The sequence below is a fragment of the Neofelis nebulosa genome, chromosome 7 (genome assembly GCF_028018385.1).
Source record: "Neofelis nebulosa isolate mNeoNeb1 chromosome 7, mNeoNeb1.pri, whole genome shotgun sequence".
NCBI lineage: Eukaryota > Metazoa > Chordata > Mammalia > Carnivora > Felidae > Neofelis > Neofelis nebulosa.
Genome location: NC_080788.1, coordinates 96,870,382 through 96,892,375, shown reverse-complemented (window position 1 = coordinate 96,892,375; position 21,994 = coordinate 96,870,382).

Sequence of the window (21,994 nt, the reverse complement as noted above, 5' to 3'; positions counted from 1 at the left end):
ATTAAATAAATTCCAAAATACATGTAATCATCCCAATATAATAACATTGATATTGCTGTATTTCAACACTCCATTTCTCATTTTAAAAATGCATAATTGGGGCTCCTGGGTGGCTCAGTCAGTTAGGCATCCGACTTCAGCTCAGGTCACGATCTCACGGCTTGCAGGTTCAAGCTTCATGTTGGGCTCTGTGCTGACAGCTCAGACCCTGGAACCTGTTTCGGATTCTGTGTCTCCCTCTCTCTCTCTGCCCCTCCCCCACTCATGCTCTCTTTCTCTCAAATAAACATAATAATTTTTTTTTCAAAAATTAAAATGTGTAATTATCCAATTATTCAGGAAAGTTCTGAGTTACAAATTAACAACCAGGTAGTACAGAAACAAAGAGAAGAAACAAATACTTGATTAAATGTAAGTATAAATATACAATAAATGTTGACTGAAAATTACATTTGTCATTAAAAGTCCCTGATGAATTAGTCCTTCAATACAAAAGGGCTAATTATAACTGCAATATGAGTAAAAGGGAAGTTTTAAAAAAAATGCACTTTACTTAAAACCTTTACTATGTGCCTGGCACTATTATATCACATTTTGATGTACTTATCCTAATGCGCATTTTACGAAACTTGTGGCTCAGAAGTCAGTATCCTGGTTTAAGTTAAATACAAATAGGCTTAGTTTCAAAGTCAGGTGTTACTGACTTTTAAGTCCATGTTCTGAGAAAAAGAAAGTGGAGGGGATACTATCAGAAGGATACGTAGAGAAGGCCTAACTTCAGGGATTGGAAGTTTCTGTGAAACCACAGAAAGCAGATATCAGAATGAAGAGAACCATCACACAATACAATTCTCCCAGGAACCATGAAATCAATTTTGGGCCACAGAAAAAGGAATACAAATATTCTGGCAGCTCTACACACTGGTTATCCAATAGTGAAACAACTTAGGCAGGATTTAAAATATCACCAAATCACTGAGGGTTATGGCCAGAAGCATCAATCAAAGGAGGCATAAAAATGCCTCCTAGTTGAGTCTAGGGACTCTTTATAAAATAAAGTTTGGTTAAAACATAGCTAGAAATCAGCAAATAGCTTAAATATTCTCCAGCAATGCTCAAGGCAATGAAAGAGTTGACTATGTTCCTATACACAGCTCTAAGATATTTGAGTAGTAGTAAGGCTGGCAATTTAAAGACATAGAATGACCCTGAAATACAAATCAGCTGGAAAAGAAAATGACCTCTTACTTTTCTGAATCATCATCTTCCTCTTGCTACTTATTGCCACGCCCCCCCAACATTCTTTATGAAACTAGGTACAAGTTAACTTTATACATATTAACTTTCTAAACTCAGTTCACTAGCCATCATCTTTGTAATATGCAGAGGCTCAAAAGGATGCTCTACATTTGGATCACAGATTTTATTTATGTCATTAAAATGTAGATGTGTGAGAAAAATTGGGTTTTTTTTATCGGGCTTTAATATATGACTAAAGGCATGAATGACTGGGAATAGAATTTTGAATATTAGAATTCAAGCACATATAGTCCTTATATGAAGCCAAGGACGAAATTGAAAGGACATTTTGCTAGGATGCTGAAAAATATGTAATATAGCTATGTAGGTTTATAACCCTCTCTGGGGCTTTCCTGTCCTGAAACTAGCCCCCATATGCACGGGCAAGGAGAGACTGTGCAGTCTTAATAATAACAAAGAGAACTTACACACAAGGCTTGTCCAGGGCTGTAGCAAGTTGACTAGATTTCCACACTTCTCACCCACACCGTAAAAGCTTATAAAAAGACCCTAACTGGGCTCAGTCACGTGTACCACGCAGGTGTTTCCAACACCACATCACCATCTGAAGGCTCTGTCCTTGGAGCAGCCTCTAGGAACAGGGAAGGCAAGCAGAACCAACATTCCAAAGATAGAAGAGCAGATGAAAAGACTCCGAGTGCCCAGGTCCAGCACATGGGTCAATCAACAGTCACATTTTTTGTTTTTGTTGTTGTTTTGTTTTTTGTTTTTTGTTTTTAGTCACATTCCCCAACAAGCTATGTAATTGCGAGTTTAAATACTATCTCATAAGGAGGGTCATTACCTTTAAAAGATTTGTCTATGAAAATCAGCAACATAAGTCAGTAAGTTTGTTTTCAAGTATGGTGTTATTTCAAAATGTATTCCAGTAGAATCAAACCTACTAAGTTAGGCACAGTTCTTTCTCTCACATAGAAAATTTGTCAATACAAATAACACTAATTATCAAAGTCTGTGGACATATCTGTGAAGTTTTTATTTTGAACCACGGTAAATGATTTCCCTGTAAATAACAGGCAAGAAAATATTTATTTCACTTAATGAAAAACTGTAGTTAAGTAGTTACTCTTTCCATGATGTGACTCAAAAGAATCAGAAATCTGATTTGGCATCAGTATTAATTAAGATTAGTTTGGATTTAAAGGACAGGGAACCCAAACTAAAAATGAGGGTAAAAATATGGAAGTTTACATCTATGTTACATAAAAGTGCAGGTGTGTGGTCTCTGACCAGAAAAATGTTTATGGAATTGGAAATCTAGCCTCTTCCTGTTTTTTCGCACCATTTTTATATGGCTTTCATTCCCAACTCACCTTATAGAAGGATTGTGTTGGCTGGAACCATATAATCTGCATTCTAGACAACAATCAGAGAAAAGAAGGAGAAAGAAAATAGTCAAAGGTTGCAGATTTTTAGTCACAGCTCAATGGTGTGACAGTGACGAACATCAAAAAAAGATGGCAAACACAGGATTTATTCCAAGTGGCCATGAGCACAACTAAAATTCAGAAAGTCTGTTATAAAGAAAAGGCTGGGATAGCTGTTCCTATGACAATATTCCTGAATTTTTCATATTTTTCCCTGGGATATTAAATAATTGCTCAGCAGGTGCATATTCACAAGATTTCACTCAATGGGAGGAGGCAGGAGAGGCAAGAGCTATCTCCACATGCCTTCCCCTATTCTCTAAGAGGGGAGTTATCTATTATCCTTTCCCAGTGCTCCCTCAGCAGACCTCCAGGTGCAACCTAATTGGACAGAATGAAGTCACATGTTCACCTGTAACTGCAAGGACAGCTGGGAGAGCAAGGGTCTGTCCAGGAGAATGCAGTAGCTTTTTTGAGCAAAACCAGTGATAATCAATCCTCCTAGATTGGGAATACTGGAGTCCAAACAAAGTTAGAGGTTTGTTAGTAAGCAAGATTGGAGAACAGCTACTGAATAAGTAAACCACAGTGTTTGCCAATATAATCTGGTGTTTTGTGTGAGCTGCTAAAAATAAGGTGGAAGCTGGGGCTCCTGGGTGGCTCAGGTGGTTGAGCATGCGACTTGATTTTGGCTCATGTCATGATCTCAGGGTTGTGGGATCTGCACTGAGTGTGGAGTCTGCTAGAGATTCTGTCTCCTGCCCCACTCCCCCACTTGTGCTCTATCTCTCTCCCTAAAAAAAATAATAATTGGAACTTGATACTAGATAAGGTGAATGTTCTCAGCTGCTATTAAAAATTCAGTGACATAATTAACCAAGAATAAAAATACTTAGGACACATTTTCAGTTTTGGAATGTTGTATTAGAAAATGGGAAGAAAAAGAAAGAAAACCGTTATTTTTTTTAATTTTCTAAATAATGCTTGGGCTAAATAGGAAATCAAACCATATTATAAACATTAGCATTAAACAAAACTGGGAGGGGCACCTGGGTGGCTCGGTCGGTTAAGCGTCCGACTTCGGCTCAGGTCGTGATCTCGCGGTCCGTGAGTTCGAGCCCCATGTCGGGCTGTGTGCTGACAGCTCAGAGCCTGGAGCCTGTTTCAGATTCTGCGTCTCCCTCTCTCTCTGCCCCTCCCCTGTTCATGCTCTGTCTCTCTCTGTCTCAAAAATAAATGTTAAAAAAAAATTTTAAAAAAAACTGGGAATACAACATATAAAAATATTGCATGATGAAGCTGAAATTTTTCAGAAGAAAATTAAAAGTCTTAAATGTTATGAGAAAATAAGAAAAAATAAAAAATACACTAAACATTTCATTTTGGAAGTAATAATAACAATGTCTCAAGTCAATTTTTTAAAAAAGAGATATGCAAAGATGAAAGTGAAAATTAATTATTTAGGGGGTAAAATCGAAGAATTGTTTAGAATTAAACATCTATGAGACTAATTTAATATATTAGTAGGTCAAAAGATAAAAATATTAAAGATATCTTTAGATGCTACCAGAGAATTTGAAACTATCAGTATGCATTCTTGAGTTTTAAAAAAACAATCCTATGACAAACTAAGAACAAGAGAAAAACACCTTTAACCTATGAAAGAGCATTATGGATCAATAGGATGCCCCTTAAGAGTGAACAAATAATGTCTCCAATTGTGAATTATTATTCACATTATTCTTCTAATAAATATAGGATGAAAATTAGAGAATTTAGTCATCTAAATAATGGAAAGCTAATAAGAAATGATAATTGTTATTGTCATTAGTAATAAATAGAAAATATAGGTACATTATAGATTATAGTATCATCTTTGGGATGATACTTGTTTTTCTGGGTGTCTTTCTCACTATTTACAAAGGTACAAACTTGTGTACCACACACTCATGCTTCCAGAGATCTCTGGGAGTACAAGAACAGCAGAGAACATTTGGCTAGTCTGGTATTGAGTTCCACCTCAAGAACCTGAACCGTCAGTCAGTCCTGATTATAATCTTCTATGCAATCTGAATATCTCTAGGCCTCTGACTTTATTTTACACACCATTCTCAAAATTAAAATAAAATTCTAAACACTATAACAACAAAAATCGATCAGTATAGGGTAGTCAAGTTTATGAGAGAACTCAGAAAAATGCAAGACAAAATACACCATACTCTACACTATATCCTTGTTCTATATCATAGTTCTATAATATGAGAAATAACCGGTTTTTATAAAGGTAATGTGGAAGTATTTTACTCATAATACAAATAAATAAGAGTAAACCAAACTCAACACTTTTAAGCTACAACACTTTTATGAAGAAATAATAAACCTTTACTTAAAAACATAATACATGACCTTGAATAGAGACATAGCACATAATACTAGAAAAAAAGAATCAGTGTGGAAAATATTTCACTTCTTTTCAAATTTATATAAATATAGTACAATTAAGCTTTTATCACCTAATAAAACTTACATTTGTGGCTTTCCCTAAAATATAAACTTTACAGAATTCCTAAAATTTAATTTGGAAGTTCTGGGGAGATGTCAATAAAAGGCTGATTTGAAAAGCAACAAAAAACTTTGCGAGACTGCCAATTTCAAAAATATGCATTAAAACATACATAGTTTTGATTACCACCACAACCACCCCCCAACACAGAGCACTGAAAACCACAAGTCCAAATCGTCCACATTCCATGTAATAATTTGAGATACAACTGCTGTTAGTAGTAGCTGGCTCCACGTTAAGAAGCCATGGAACTTATTTTCAAGAGTGGTTGATAACTCCCCTGACCCAAGCCAACTCATTAATAGTCAGTTTAACATAATGCCAATGGCAATCCCAAGGTAATTTTTTAAGTTGAAAAAATAATTCTTCAGGTAATCTGGAAGGAGTAAATATACAAATTTTGAAGAAAAATCATAATGGACTAGTTGCCCCACCTGTTAAATTTTAAAGTATTCTGTAAAGATTTGTAAATAATAAGTTCAATCACAACACCAGATAATGGAACAAAACAGCAAGTACAGAAACAAATTCATAAGGAAATATAGGATTTGATGAAGCATTGAAGGTAATGATAGTTGTTCATAAAATCATGCTGGAATGAATTTGGAATAAATAAAATCATTTATATCTGCTCCTCATACCATAACCAAACAATGTATTAAAGTAATAAACACTAAAAATTTCAGAAACACAAACAAAGAAAACACAGGTAAATTTTTAGAGAAAGCTATGCCAAATACTTTGATGGAAGTTTTTTCTAAGTATGATGATCAGAGACAGCAAAGGGAATACAATGAAAGGATATAAATTACCATACCCTCAGCACTCTGTAAGAAAGTTCAGGAGAAATCCTTACAGGAGACATCTTATATCTTTTTTATCCCTAGAGCATGGTAATTTGAAATGTTCATCAGCCATTTAAAATATATACCAAGGGGTGCCCGGGTGGCTCAGGAGGTTAAACATCAGACTCTTGGTTTCAGCTCAGGTCATGATCTCACGTTTTTTGAGTTTGAACCCCATGTTGAGCTCTGGGCTGACAGCACAGAGCTTGCTTGGGATCCTCTCTCTCTTTCTCTCTCTGAATCCCCTGCTCACTCACTTGCTGTCTCTCTCTCAAAATAAATATAACAAACATTAAAATTTTTTGAATAAAATAAAATACTATCAATAAGCTCTTCTTTAACATTTTAAAATCATTTTTTTCCACCTTGAAGTCATATTTCCATTTTACTTCCACCATTAAATTGTAAACTAATAAAATATCATTTTATGATTAAAAGCTTTTTTAACCCCCTTCTTAATTCTGTCACAAAACATGTATGTGCCCAAAATTTTACATTTTATTACAGAAACCTTTGTTAAGCTGTACTTCTTCTGGATTAGGTTGTGTTAAAATTGTTATTAGTACATAACTGATCTTAGTAAAAACATATTGCAAATTTAAAAATAATTTTAACATGAAATTAAATATTTTAGAATGCATATTTTAATGAGATTAATAAAGCAGTTTCCGTCAGTTACTGAACTTATCCATGGTTAAGTAGGAATTATTGCTAGAATATGACAGTTTACAATCAATCCTACTGATTTTTCATTTTATTACTCAAAGTAATAAAGAAACATTTAAATGAAAAGGGTTTCAACATCACCAAATTCTCTGAACTCTTCAGAATTACATGCCAAAATAAAATAATAGTCTATGATCAAAATTATTATTAATTACAAATAATTTGGCAAGAGATTAGGTAATGCTTCTAATTTGTGGAAAGCAAAGAACATGAAACAACCTGAATTACATTTTTTTTTTACCCAGTTATTAGTATCATTTGTTGTCTCAATTTGGGGAAGATATGATAGTTAATTTTAAGTATCAACTTGACTGAGTTGAGGGATGCTCAGATAGCTGATAAAACATTATTTCTGGGTGTCTGTGAAGTGTTTATAGAAGAGATTAACATTTGAGGGGCACCTGGGTGGCTCAGTTGGCTGAGCTGTGACTTCATCTCAGGTCATGATCACACAGTTAGTGAGTTCGAGCCCCACGACAGGCCCTGTGCTGACAGCTCAGAGCCTGAGCTTGCTTTGGATTCTGTCTCTGTCTCTCTCTCTGCCCCTCCCCTTCCCATATTCTGTCTCTGCCTCTGTCTCTCTCATATAAATAAACATAAAAAATTTTAATTAAAAAAAAAAGAGAAGAGCTTAGCCTTCGGTTGACAGCAGGGTACAGATTGCCCTCAACACTGCAGATGGGCAGCACCCAATTCTCTGAGGACCTGAATAGAGCAAAGAGCAGAGGAAGAGCAGGTTTTCTGTCTTTCCTTGAGCTAAAACATAACATCTCCTCCCCTCAGGTATCAGCTTTCTGGTTCTAGGGCTGTAAGACTTGAACTGGGATTTATACCACCAGCTTCCCTGGTTTTCAGGCCATTGGACTCCGACTGAATTACACCATAGGCTTCCCTGGTCCTCCAGCTTGCCAATGGCAGATCATGGGACCTCTCAGCCTTTACAATCATGTAAGCCAATTTCTATGATTAATCTCCTTTTTACATATTTCTTTGTACAAATTATTGACTGTGTAACCCTGACTAATTCATCATTATAATAAACCTAGGTTTAAAATCATAAAATGATTACAATTTATGCATTTGGATAAACTCATTTGTTTGTGCACATTGGGTGAGTTAGGCAGGAGAATGACCAGAAGAAACAACATCAACAACCAGAAACAATAACACAAACAAACCTTTTCTTAAATTAGGAATGTGTATCCATTTGAAACCAACGCTCAATAGCATTTTGAACCATGAAACACTAAAGGCATTCCAGTTAAAATCTGAAACATGTCATCACTAACATTTCTCATTATAACAGAAGTTCCTGCCAATGGAATCTCACAACAGAGAAGTGGAGACACATCACTACTATGAAGAAACAATCAAAATTATTATTATTAGTGAAGTATAGGATTGCTTACTTGCTGATAAAGTTGAGATAGCCAAAAGAAGAAAAGAAAAGATGACAAAATTAGACCTAATAACTGAATTTTAGTTGGTTATTAAACAAAGTGATTAGCATTTGAATCCATAGACTGAGTAAAGAAGACTGCCTTCACCAATGCAGGTGGGCATCATCCAATCCATTGTGCACTTGAATAGAACCGAAGGTCAGAGTAAGGGTAAATTTGCTTTCTGCTCGAGCAGGGATATCTATCTTCTCCTGCCCTCATATTGGGTGTTCCTGGCTCTTAGGCCTCAGTGTTGGTTTGGGATTTATACCATTAGCTCCCCTGGTTTTCAGACTTCAAAATTTCGACTGGAACTGCCTATCAGCTATTCTGGGCCTCCATCTTGCCAACCACAGAATCTGAGACTTCTCAGACTCCACAGTCATGTAAGCCAATTTCTCATCATAAATCTTTTTCCATCTATTTCTAAAAATACAGATTTCCTCTTGGTTGTTTCTGTGAAGAACCCTCACTAATACAGGAGGGATACCCAAAAATGCTTTATCCAGAATTTGCAAATGGCAATTTATTGTACCTGTTATTCTTTCTCTTAGATGCATCTTGCATACCTTGCTATACTAAAAAAGGCCTTCCTTATATAGGATAAGTTTCTGTGTGCCCCTCCAAATTTATTCTCTCTTTGCTCTTCTCTCTGTTCTGTTGTATCAAGTAGTCAATGGGCTTTCAGGCCTGCTAAATTCTCTCTGCTTCAGCTAATAAGAAGCTCTAGTAAATTATCTAAAAGAGAAGAGTAAAGTCCAGGGTGTTTATTCTCCAGAATCCTTCCCTTTCAAGGCTTCCCCAGACTGTCCCTAACCAAAAGTCAGTGCTCATCTCCCAGAAGCCTTGTCTACAAGATTAACTCTCCTTCCAGGTACAAATAAGCTCTCTCTTCTTTTGTCTCTTTGGCTTAGTGGTGGTGACAGCTTTACTGCTGCCTGGTCCTAGTTCCTGTTTTACTCCTGTGGTTCCTCAATGCCACCACTCCTCTTTAATCAGTCTCTTTGTAAATAAACTATCATCATACGCTCTAATTTTTGTGTCATCTGTTGAGATCTCGAATGATACAGATTTGGAGTAATGAAGATATTTTAATTCTATTACAATGTTACTAATTTAGTATTTTAAAATGTTTTGAGCTTTAAAGATATTTTTGTCAAGATTTATTGGAGTTGCAGATTAAGCTCATTCAATCTGCGAAAAATACCCACAATACAATCCAATTAGCAAGGCCAATTCTTGTTTCCAAGCCAAATATCCAGTTCTTTGTCACATAAAGTCTGATTTCATTTATCAATTTGCATAAATGTGTTATATGTTTCAAGATATATTATTAAAACTATTAAGAAACTAATAATGGCACACATCTTGAAACACAGATGCTGTGAAGTCAAGATTGAAATGTTATACCTCTGATAGAATGAGTTTATTCATTTCATTATAAATTATAAATGAAAATATATCAATATACTATCATATATAATATATACAATATATGTGACTTCATTTGTAATAAGACTATGCAATTTATATAGCCCAAATTAGTCATTTATGACACAAGGAACATGATTCCTTTTGATAAACTTGTATGGGTACATATATTTTTGGCTTTTATAATGACTAAATAAGAATCAAGAATAAAAAAAATAAGAGGGATGCCTGAGTGGCTCAGTTGGTTAAGCATCTGATTTCAGCTCAGGTCATGATCTCATAGTTCGTGAATCTGAGTCCTGCACCAGGCTCTGTACTGACAGGTCAGAGCCTGGAGCCTGCTTCACATTCTGTGTGTGTCTCTCTCTGTCCCTCACCTGCTTGTGTTCTCTGTCTCTCTGTCTCTCTCTCAAAAATAAATAAACATTAAAAAATATTTAAAAGAATAAAAATCAGTAATAAATCCATTTAATTTCTTATAATCATGGTCAAATATTCTTATATATTTAATGAAAGAAACAATGATCTATTGCTAAAAACTAATAGATCTGATAGCCATGATACAATTTAATTATTGCAAATTATAGGTAAAAGAAATTAAATTGTTTATAAGTGTAAATAAGATAAGAGTTGACTGTGATCGGAGATATAGCTTTTGACATGATTTAATAAAATAGGTTTTATCTTTCTTATTAAATAAGCTGAAACTACAAATCAGAAATCTCTCTCTCTCTCTCTCTCTCACACACACACACACACACACACACAATTTTACACTAAGAGTTTTTACTTTGGAAAATTTTTTGTACAACATCCCAGATACATTTTAAAATATCTTTATTAGTATACTACATTGATTCTGCAGTTTGAAAGTGCTTTTATTATGAGGAAGAGTACTGATAATAGCTTATAAAAATTGCTTATGTTTAAATACCAAGGGTCAGAGAGGACGGAAGATGTTGGTAGCATTCAATAATTTCTTTACGCTTTTTCTTGTGCTCACAGAACTCTCCCTCGTGTAATGCATTCCTTACTTAGAGCCAGGGATTGGAAGAGGTGATGTTATTAAAGGAAATTTATCATCATACATACCACCCCACTCTACCATATAGCAGATAGATTACATTTGTATAAGAGGTCAAGGTTTCCCTTGCAATGAGCATGTTTTCATATACTTCACTCTTAAAAGGCATATTTATGATAGAAGCAGACAGTAAGCCCTATGGGTTTGGGCTGCATTAATTAAATCATTTAAAGGAGTCACTTTTGTTTGATGTCCTGAAGATTGTCAAACAATACATTTTTGTTACGTAAATTCAAAGATCCAGAAGTTCATTTTCTGAAAATTCTCTTGCCAGATTACATTTGAAGTGTGTGTAACAAATGGTTTAACTTTAACCAAAGAGAGGTCTGGCCTCTATTAGGCCAGTAGAAGGTGATCTCCAGACCCTTAGAATATCCTCCCTGATAAAAGTATCTTCATTTACCTGGAGATCTTTACCAGCAGACTTCTAGCAATGTGAATTATGATGAGGACTTTGGGCTGTATCATATCCACTCTGACTCCAATTAGCTTGAGACTAAAGGTTAGCCATGTGGGAAGTCAAACATGGTGTTCCAGTAAAACTTTGGACACTACAGCTCAGATGACCTTACTTGGTTGGTGACATTCTGCTTTTACTATTGCATGTTGATGCCAGGAGGGTAACATATCTTAAAGAAAATGAAAGCTCCATGTTTGGAACCCTCCCTGACTCTGCTCTGTCTCTTTCCTTGACCGATTTTAATCTATATTGTTTCCCTGTGATAAACCATACAGATTTTTAACATGCTGTTAAGAAAGTAGTAATGAGCTGTCTAGCTACCAGGAGATCATAGGAGGCAAAAAGATTTTCTTAGAGTATTGTTCTCAAAGGTACCAGTTACTGGAGGAAAGAGGAAACAGGGAGTCAGAGAGGATCCTGCTGGCAATTATTGCTATAACATGTGCTATTGGTATTTATTGACTGGAGTCCATTTATCCGCTGGGAGTACATCAAGCTACAGAGACATTATGGGCTGAAGGAGTTTGGTGGTGTCCATCATCCCAAGGTGTAAAACAATGAACATCTAGGGAAAAGGCTAAAGATGTTCTGCTTCACAGAAGAAAACTTGACCCTCCAGAATGCCTGAGCTTGGAAGAATTGTAGAAAAATCATAGCAACTTGAGGTTGTAGCCTAACATTTAGGTTTTTAATAGAAGGTGTTGTCTACTAAAAGAGCCCTGTAGTCCTATTTTCTAATTGGATTTCCTATAAAATGAGAAATGCATTCATCTGGAAAGAATTGCCTCCTAAGAATTACAAAGTACTTAACACCTTATAATTAAGCTAAAGTTTAAAATGTGTGTGTGTGTATGTATGTGTGTGTATGAATATATGAATGTTTTTAAATAATCTGAATATATTAGTAATAATATTTAAGTAACAATATGAGGTATAATTTACATTTGGCAGAATGGCTTAAACGTCTAAGTAAATCAACACAAGCTTAACAAAATAAAAACAAAACTGAACTGAGTTCTCTTTGAATGACGTCACTCGTGTGACAGAATGTGAACCTGTAGCACAGTCTTTGGTGGATCATCTTTAACTGTTTCTATGACTAGCTTTTTTTTTTTAATATTTATTTATTTTTGAGAGAGAGAGAGCGTGAGTGGGGGAGGAGCAGAGCGAGAGGGAGACACAGAATCCAAAGCAGGGTCCAGGCTGGGAGCTGTCAGCACAGAACCTGACGCGGGGCCGAACCCACGAACTGTGAGATCATGACCTGAGCTGAAGTTGGACACTTACCCGACTGAGGCACCCTGGCGCCCCTCTATGACTAGTTTTTATTAAGAAGCAGTTGACTTTGGGTTTTAAAAGGATCAAAATGCTGTATCAACAATGAAAGATAGGACTTTACTTCTGTAAGAGAAGTTAAGGAAATAAGGGAAGAAACATTTAGTAAAGTCTGTGAATTTTAAATATGCAATATTAACTCAGGTAATGTATATTTAATCAGTTAATTGTCTAAAAATCCCATGGCAATGTATTTCTGATTATTGTTTCCATATAGTCAGGTATATTTGTGCCCACTGTTCCCAACAAACAGCAAAAGTGTGGAAACATACAGATGAAAGTCATCTCTCAACTTATGACCCAAGAATCCCCAGGACCTAAGCTGATGGTGAAAAAAGTTAGCCACTGAACACAGTATTCAAAGAACTGTCAGGAACATTCAGCAATAATTGATCACTGATTGTAAGCTGAGTGTATTCTATGTGCTTCACACACACACACACACACACACACACACACACACTGCTAATAATGATATTTGATCAAACTGGTAAATTATACACAGTACTATTTAGTGGCACAATCTCACTCTAGCACTCTCCAGTGGCAGGAAGAAGGATGAGGAGTTTGTATTTATAATTTGAGGAGCTTTCAGGGAAAATGATCTTTGTCTTTTTATAAAATTAAGAACTGTATAAATTCCTACAACACTAGAGATTGCAGCTATCTTTCTCTGACTTCTAGAAGTTGACATTTTAATTGCAAGGTCATAACCAGGCATAATGCATGTTTCTGAATAGGCGGAGTAGATTTTTGCAATGTTCTCATTCTTAGGGATATAATACCATGAATGACAGCAGAGTGACAAGGGTGGCTAAAGAATAGCTCACCAAAAACATTCAAGGCAATCAGCTAGTGAAGAAATGGGATCCAATATTTCCACTGGGCTCTTAAATCATTGCATTTCAGCAGGAGATCAAGGAGAGTAAGAAAGAAGGAAGGGAAAAAAAGGAGCAAAATAATGAAGCTATAGGCATTTAAAGTGACTTTAAAATAACTCCTTTTTATCAAATTTCACCTGTGTATGCAAGGCAGTGTTGTCTAACAAAACAGTTGAGAAGTAACTGTTTATTATTGATGGTTGTTCAGGCTCCTTCAGAGGAAGGCAAAGCTGAGCACTTCTCCAATGCAGCCTTATCTCGGTGAAGCAGCAGCCCTGGGAACATAGACACTCCATCTGTGTTACAGGCTCTGATCTTAGCAGCTGAAGAACAGCAGGTGATAGACTCCTAACCTCTGGGGAGCTGAAAAAAATCAGACAGCAAAGAAATAAACACTTGGCCCAAATGACTGATTGCATCATCACTGTTTACCTACCTACAGCTCCTTGGAAATTATGCATTATCGGTTTCAAATCACACACCTTACGTTGCCTGATGTTTGAAGCTGTTGTAGTGTTTGGCTGGTAGCCTGAATTTCAATGGTTGTCGATTCCAAGTGTTTTATGAGTCTTGTGCCTTTGATACTTGTTTCATTTCATTATAAGGGACAACGCTCATGTTATGTAATGCATTGCGTTTTACACAATGTGCCCCGTGTGGATAAGCATGATGTTTGGGTTAACAATCTTGTAAAAGTGAAAAGAAGAACTGAAAAAGAATTTTGGTTTTAAATTGCATATTATTATCTGTTCAGTTGTTATTGTGGCTTTAATGAGCTGTTTTGTTTTTTTCTTTGCTTTTCTCCTATTATTTTCTGTTTGATGAAAAGAGGAGCAGGTGTTTTTTTCTTCACACTTAAGTGGCCTGATAAAGCATGCAAGCTGGAACAGGGAGAGAATATAGAATCCCCCGGGATTGAGCAGTGGGTCTGTATAATTATTTTAGGTACTCCTTCTACTGACATTGTGACATATATAAATATATTCAATACTTTTTAAAGGGATGCAGATTGCTATTTGTGATATAAAAGTTTTGCCTTCTCAGTCATGAAAAATAGATGAATTGAGAGAGAAGAATTGTTGACTATGAGTAAGTGTTGGTGAGTAAAGAATTTCAAAGTATGTTAGGACTGGTATGTCAAGCCTTTTCTCCAGCTGAGGATACATAAGCTTCTGGCTTCCCTCCACGTAGTAGTTCTGTGACCTTGGGAAAGTTCCATAATCTTTATGTTATCTCCCAGTTTCTTCATATGAAAATTATGCAAAAAGAGATTAAACAGGACTTTCATGAGAAGTCAATGAGATAACCCACATTAACAGCCTAGAATCATGCCTGGGACATGGGGAGTGTTTTAAAAATGCTGGCTGTTATCTCCATCCAAATTCCCTTCCCCAAGTCACCAAGTAAGAAAGCGATTTAGCTAAATTATGAATCCAGTCATTCTAATTCCTGAGATTTAGTCACTGGAAAATGTCCATTTTCTTCACTAAAGTCTATTTGTTGTGCTGTTCATAAAATTTGCATATACTATCTAGCATTCTATGTTCCTTCTAGTTTTCAATGATAATCATTCAGGTTTCAGGGAATATAACATGACATTCAGGAGAGATAAATTTTGTATTCAAATTGAAAAACATCTGGCATGGAAAGAGAGTTTTGACGTCTTTTGTAGTGTTGGCACACATTTCCTATTTCAGATTTAATTAAAACTTCAAAAATGTAGTTTTCTTAGAAGTAGTCTTCTTAATGTCCACTTCCAGATACACTATTTTTGTAAATAAAAGTCTTAGCTTTGTAGGGTAGCAGAAGATGGCACCCCAAAATATGCCACACTGACATAAGGATTATTTTGAATGGAAGGCAACTGAGAAGAAGCAGATACAAGTAAAGCTCTCTGCCTTCCCACTGTATGCCCAAAAGCAGGGCATAAGTTTGCAAAGGTGTTCCCCTTCCTGTCTCCACCAGGAAAGACAGAAGCTAATTATCAGAGACAACTTTAGCATTTCTGGGAAAATCAGTTAACCAGAATTAATTTATTTCTTCCTTTCTTCCTTTCTTTCTCTTTCTTTCTTTCTTTCTTTCTTTCTTTCTTTCTTTCTTTCTTTCTTTCTTTCTTTCTTTCTTTCCTTCTTTCTTTCTTTCTCTTTTTCTTTCTTTTTTTAAAGTAATCTCTAGGCCCAAAACAGGGCTCAAACTCACAATCCGGAGATCAAGAGTTGCATGCTCTACTGACTGAGCCAGTCAGGCACCCCTATTAGAGACAACTTTAGACCTTTATCAACCTGCAGGCAGCACCAGAGGAGTCTCCATCACAAACCTTGCTAAAATTAGCCCTTACCTACCATTCATTTTCCTTTTTTATATATTTGCCTTCCTAGAATTTGCCACCCTAGACTCTAAGTCATTTTTCTTTGTCGTCTCACTTCTATAAAAATATACTATTGTTTTGCTAAAGTGCTATCAAGCCCAAGTTCTAGCCATCCCTTAGAGTTATTCATCTCTGGCTATTCTTATATGTATGCACGGTGCACATGCTAATACACTAGTGTCTGTTTTTCCCTTGTTAATCTGTCTGTGGTCAGTTCAGTTACAGGTCACTTGTTCAAAAACCTAGCTTGGCAGAGGGGAGAAGAATGTTTTCCTCCTCTACAGCCATTTGGGAAAAGTTATGTGTTTTTAGTTTGTTACATTCCCAAATTGACTTTATGTACAGTTCAAGAAGAGGTAACTGTCACAAAATGTTAAAGGGCTATAGGAAGGCTTTATTTGTTCACCCACTGGCTGATACTTCAGATTTAATAGTTAGTGTTTGATTTTACTGGTAAAACATTTTTGATATTTGTAAAATAGAAACTCTTTCAGTACAGAGTATGTAAAGCCCATTCAGCTGATTTTGACCATATATACTTCAAAGTGAATGAATTTATTCCACAAGTTCCTTCAATGTTTAAAGATGATAAAAGGGCAAAATATCATGAAAAAATGAACACCACTGAATAGGAAAAGGGCATAATTAGGAAGTAAAGTGATAGGAATCTGAAGTACTACAAAACATCTGTACCTAGTTCATAATTCCCTAGGGTCTGCTCTTCTGTACTTAGAAGGTTGGTGAAAGGAGACCCCAGAGGCTACTGCAGAGGAACAGTGCTAGGAGGGAATAAAGTTTCATAAACTTAGGTCACTGTGGTTTAAGGGAGGCCATGGACGTAGACCAGGGTTGGGAAAACCTAGGGACAATAAGAATATAACTCTTCATCAGTGTCATGCTGAGCCATGCCTGTGCTTGACATGCAAAGGGGAAAATGTGCTCCCCAAATGCACTTATCCAAAATATTAACAAATTCCATTTGTTGAACCAGTAAACAAAGTTAATGAAAGCTCCACAATAAAAAATTATAATTAGATACAAAGCCCTACACTGTCCAATGTGTTCCTATGTTTCTGTCAACCCTCATTAACCTACCTCACGTGATGTGACAGATCTGCAACTCTGGTTGGAACTAGGAGCTCATTAAAAACAACTATTCTTCCCGTATAACACAGGGTCTTGAAACAAACAATAGCTTGTCTTTATAATGTGTTCACCATAGATTTTTTAAATTAAAATTATTTATAAAATAGTGCATTAATATATTTATCTAAATGCCAAAGTTTTTGGTGCTCTCTTACATTTTAGATCAAGCTGAGTGCCTCACCTGCCTCACTCTAATAATGACCCTGGCTGCTCATGCACAAGCTTCCAGATCAATAGGAGTAAGGGTAACAGAATAGGACTAAGTGATGATACAATTTGTGAGAATTATATAACAAATACACAGAGAAAATTTTATAATGTGTGATTCAAGTTTTCTTCCTCATCAAGACTTTTGTTGTTTATTTCTTTTTATTGTATTTCTGCAGTGATTAGGACTCCTATTACCATATCGATTTGAAGTAGACTTACTACATTTTTGTCATATTCATGGTATTAAAGAAATGCTTCTAACACTTCACCATCAGGAATCATTATTACTATAGAATATTGTTAGTTATTGTTTGTCAGGTTAAGGAAGTCTACTCTTATTTGGCTAACAGTTTTGATCAGACATAAGCACCAAATTTTATCAATCGCTTTATATTTGGCTACTGAGTGATATTTCTTTTTAATCTGTCCTATAATATAAATTATAATAATTGGCTTCTAATATTAAATTATCCTGTCATTGTTTTGAATTATACTGATTAAATTTCCTTTTATTTTACTTAGGATTTATCTTTCTAATCGGTTTGTTATTTTGTTTACTCATACTCTCATCTGATATTTATATCAAAGTACTGTACTCAATAGGAGCTGGTAATAATGGGGTTCGGGCCGGTTGCCCCAGAATGTGCCACTTTGGCATGCAGATCATTTCCAGCTGAAGACAATCAAGGCCCAACAGACTCAAGAAAAGGCTTTTACCTTCCCTTAATTGCCTAAAATAATTTAAATAGAAGGCCTGTACCAGAAAGAGAGCTATTAATGAAGATAACTTTTTTTTTTTACATCAGAAAGACTTATCTCTACCATTTTTTCTTCATACCTTCCTGTGAGTTATTTTCTTCCCCTTTTAAGTCCCAGATCACTGCCCTTACCCTTACTTAGCTCAGGGTGCCACATAAGCCTCATTTGCCTTCCTGGGGGTCTATAGGAAAGAAGGAAAAAGTTTTCCTTCCCTAGAGAAAGCATTGTTTCAGTTTCTATCCCCTGGAATTTGTATACAATTTAAATGATTTATTCCTTAACATTTTTTTTTTTTTTCATTTGTATGACATTCTTTTTTTTTTTTTTTTTTTTTTCCTTTTTTTTTTTTTTTATTTATTTTTTAATATATGAAATTTACTGTCAAATTGGTTTCCATACAACACCCAGTGCTCATCCCAAAAGGTGCCCTCCTCAATACCCATCACCCACCCTGCCCTCCCTCCCACCCCCCATCAACCCTCAGTTTGTTCTCAGTTTTTAACAGTCTCTTATGCTTTGGCTCTCTCCCACTCTAACCTCTTTTTTTTTTTTTTTTTTTCCCTTCCCCTCCCCCATGGGTTTCTGTTACGTTTCTCAGGATCCACATAAGAGTGAAACCATATGGTATCTGTCTTTCTCTGTATGGCTTATTTCACTTAGCATCACACTCTCCAGTTCCATCCACGTTGCTACAAAAGGCCATATTTCATTTTTTCTCATTGCCATGTAGTATTCCATTGTGTATATAAACCACAATTTCTTTATCCATTCATCAGTTGATGGACATTTAGGCTCTTTCCATAATTTGGCTATTGTTGAGAGTGCTGCTATAAACATTGGGGTACAAGTGCCTCTATGCATCAGTACTCCTGTATCCCTTGGATAAATTCCTAGCAGTGCTATTGCTGGGTCATAGGGTAGGTCTATTTTTAATTTTCTGAGGAACCTCCACACTGCTTTCCAGAGCGGCTGCACCAATTTGCATTCCCACCAACAGTGCAAGAGGGTTCCCGTCTCTCCACATCCTCTCCAGCATCTATAGTCTCCTGATTTCTTCATTTTGGCCACTCTGACTGGCGTGAGGTGGTATCTGAGTGTGGTTTTGATTTGTATTTCCCTGATGAGGAGCGACGTTGAACATCTTTTCATGTGCCTGTTGGCCATCCGGATGTCTTCTTTAGAGAAGTGTCTATTCATGTTTTCTGCCCATTTCTTCACTGGGTTATTTGTTTTTCGGGTGTGGAGTTTGATGAGCTCTTTATAGATTTTGGATACTAGCCCTTTGTCCGATGTGTCATTTGCAAATATCTTTTCCCATTCCGTTGGTTGCCTTTTAGTTTTGTTGGTTGTTTCCTTTGCTGTGCAGAAGCTTTTTATCTTCATAAGGTCCCAGTAATTCACTTTTGCTTTTAATTCCCTTGCCTTTGGGGATGTGCCGAGTAAGAGATTGCTACGGCTGAGGTCAGAGAGGTCTTTTCCTGCTTTCTCCTCTAAGGTTTTGATGGTTTCCTGTCTCACATTCAGGTCCTTTATCCATTTTGAGTTTATTTTTGTGAATGGTGTGAGAAAGTGGTCTAGTTTCAACCTTCTGCATGTTGCTGTCCAGTTCTCCCAGCACCATTTGTTAAAGAGACTGTCTTTTTTCCATTGGATGTTCTTTCCTGCTTTGTCAAAAATGAGTTGGCCATACGTTTGTGGGTCTAGTTCTGGGGTTTCTATTCGATTCCATTGGTCTATGTGTCTGTTTTTATGCCAATACCATGCTGTCTTGATGATGACAGCTTTGTAGTAGAGGCTAAAGTCTGGGATTGTGATGCCTCCTGCTTTGGTCTTCTTCTTCAAAATTACTTTGGCTATTCGGGGCCTTTTGTGGTTCCATATGAATTTTAGGATTGCTTGTTCTAGTTTCAAGAAGAATGCTGGTGCAATTTTGATTGGGATTGCATTGAATGTGTAGATAGCTTTGGGTAGTATTGACATTTTGACAATATTTATTCTTCCAATCCATGAGCAGGGAATGTCTTTCCATTTCTTTATATCTTCTTCAATTACCTGCATAAGCTTTCTATAGTTTTCAGCATACAGATCTTTTACATCTTTGGTTAGATTTATTCCTAGGTATTTTATGCTTCTTCGTGCAATTGTGAATGGGATCAGTTTCTTTATTTGTCTTTCTGTTGCTTCATTGTTAGTGTATAAGAATGCAACTGATTTCTGTACATTGATTTTGTATCCTGCAACTTTGCTGAATTCATGTATCAGTTCTAGCAGACTTTTGGTGGAGTCTATCGGATTTTCCATGTATAATATCATGTCATCTGCAAAAAGCGAAAGCTTGACTTCATCCTTGCCAATTTTGATGCCTTTGATTTCCTTTTGTTGTCTGATTGCTGATGCTAGAACTTCCAGCACTATATTAAACAACAGCGGTGAGAGTGGGCATCCCTGTCGTGTTCCTGATCTCAGGGAAAAAGCTCTCAGTTTTTCCCCATTGAGGATGATGTTAGCTGTGGGCTTTTCATAAATGGCTTTTATGATCTTTAAGTATGTTCCTTCTATCCCGACTTTCTCAAGGGTTTTTATTAAGAAAGGGTGCTGGATTTTGTCAAAGGCCTTTTCTGCATCGATCGACAGGATCATATGGTTCTTCTCTTTTTTTTTGTTAATGTGATGTATCACGTTGATCGATTTGCGAATGTTGAACCAGCCCTGCATCCCAGGAATGAATCCCACTTGATCATGGTGAATAATTCTTTTTATATGCTGTTGAATTCGATTTGCTAGTATCTTATTGAGAATTTTTGCATCCATATTCATCAGGGATATTGGCCTGTAGTTCTCTTTTTTTACTGGGTCTCTGTCTGGTTTAGGAATCAAAGTAACACTGGCTTCATAGAATGAGTCTGGAAGTTTTCCTTCCCTTTCTATTTCTTGGAATAGCTTGAGAAGGATAGGTATTATCTCTGCTTTAAACGTCTGGTAGAACTCCCCTGGGAAGCCATCTGGTCCTGGACTCTTATTTGTTGGGAGATTTTTGATAACCGATTCAATTTCTTCACTGGTTATGGGTCTGTTCAAGCTTTCTATTTCCTCCTGATTGAGTTTTGGAAGAGTGTGGGTGTTTAGGAATTTGTCCATTTCTTCAAGGTTGTCCAATTTGTTGGCATATAATTTTTCATAGTATTCCCTGATAATTGTTTGTATCTCTGAGGGATTGGTTGTAATAATTCCATTTTCATTCATGATTTTATCTATTTGGGTCATCTCCCTTTTCTTTTTGAGAAGCCTGGCTAGAGGTTTGTCAATTTTGTTTATTTTTTCAAAAAACCAACTCTTGGTTTCGTTGATCTGCTCTACCGTTTTTTTAGATTCTATATTGTTTATTTCTGCTCTGATCTTTATGATTTCTCTTCTTCTGCTGGGTTTAGGCTGCCTTTGCTGTTCTGCTTCTATTTCCTTTAGGTGTGCTGTTAGATTTTGTATTTGGGATTTTTCTTGTTTCTTGAGATAGGCCTGGATTGCAATGTATTTTCCTCTCAGGACTGCCTTCGCTGCGTCCCAAAGAGTTTGGATTGTTGTATTTTCATTTTCGTTTGTTTCCATATATTTTTTAATTTCTTCTCTAATTGCCTGGTTGACCCACTCATTCGTTAGTAGGGTGTTCTTTAACCTCCATGCTTTTGGAGGTTTTCCAGACTTTTTCCTGTGGTTGATTTCAAGCTTCATAGCATTGTGGTCTGAAAGTATGCATGGTATAATTTCAATTCTTGTAAACTTATGAAGGGCTGTTTTGTGACCCAGTATATGATCTATCTTGGAGAATGTTCCATGTGCACTCGAGAAGAAAGTATATTCTGTTGCTTTGGGATGCAGAGTTCTAAATATATCTGTCAAGTCCATCTGATCCAATGTATCATTCAGGGCCCTTGTTTCTTTATTGACTGTGTGTCTAGATGATCTATCCATTTCTGTAAGTGGGGTGTTAAAGTCCCCTGCAATGACCACATTCTTATCAATAAGGTTGCTTATGTTTATGAGTAACTGATTTATATATCTGGGG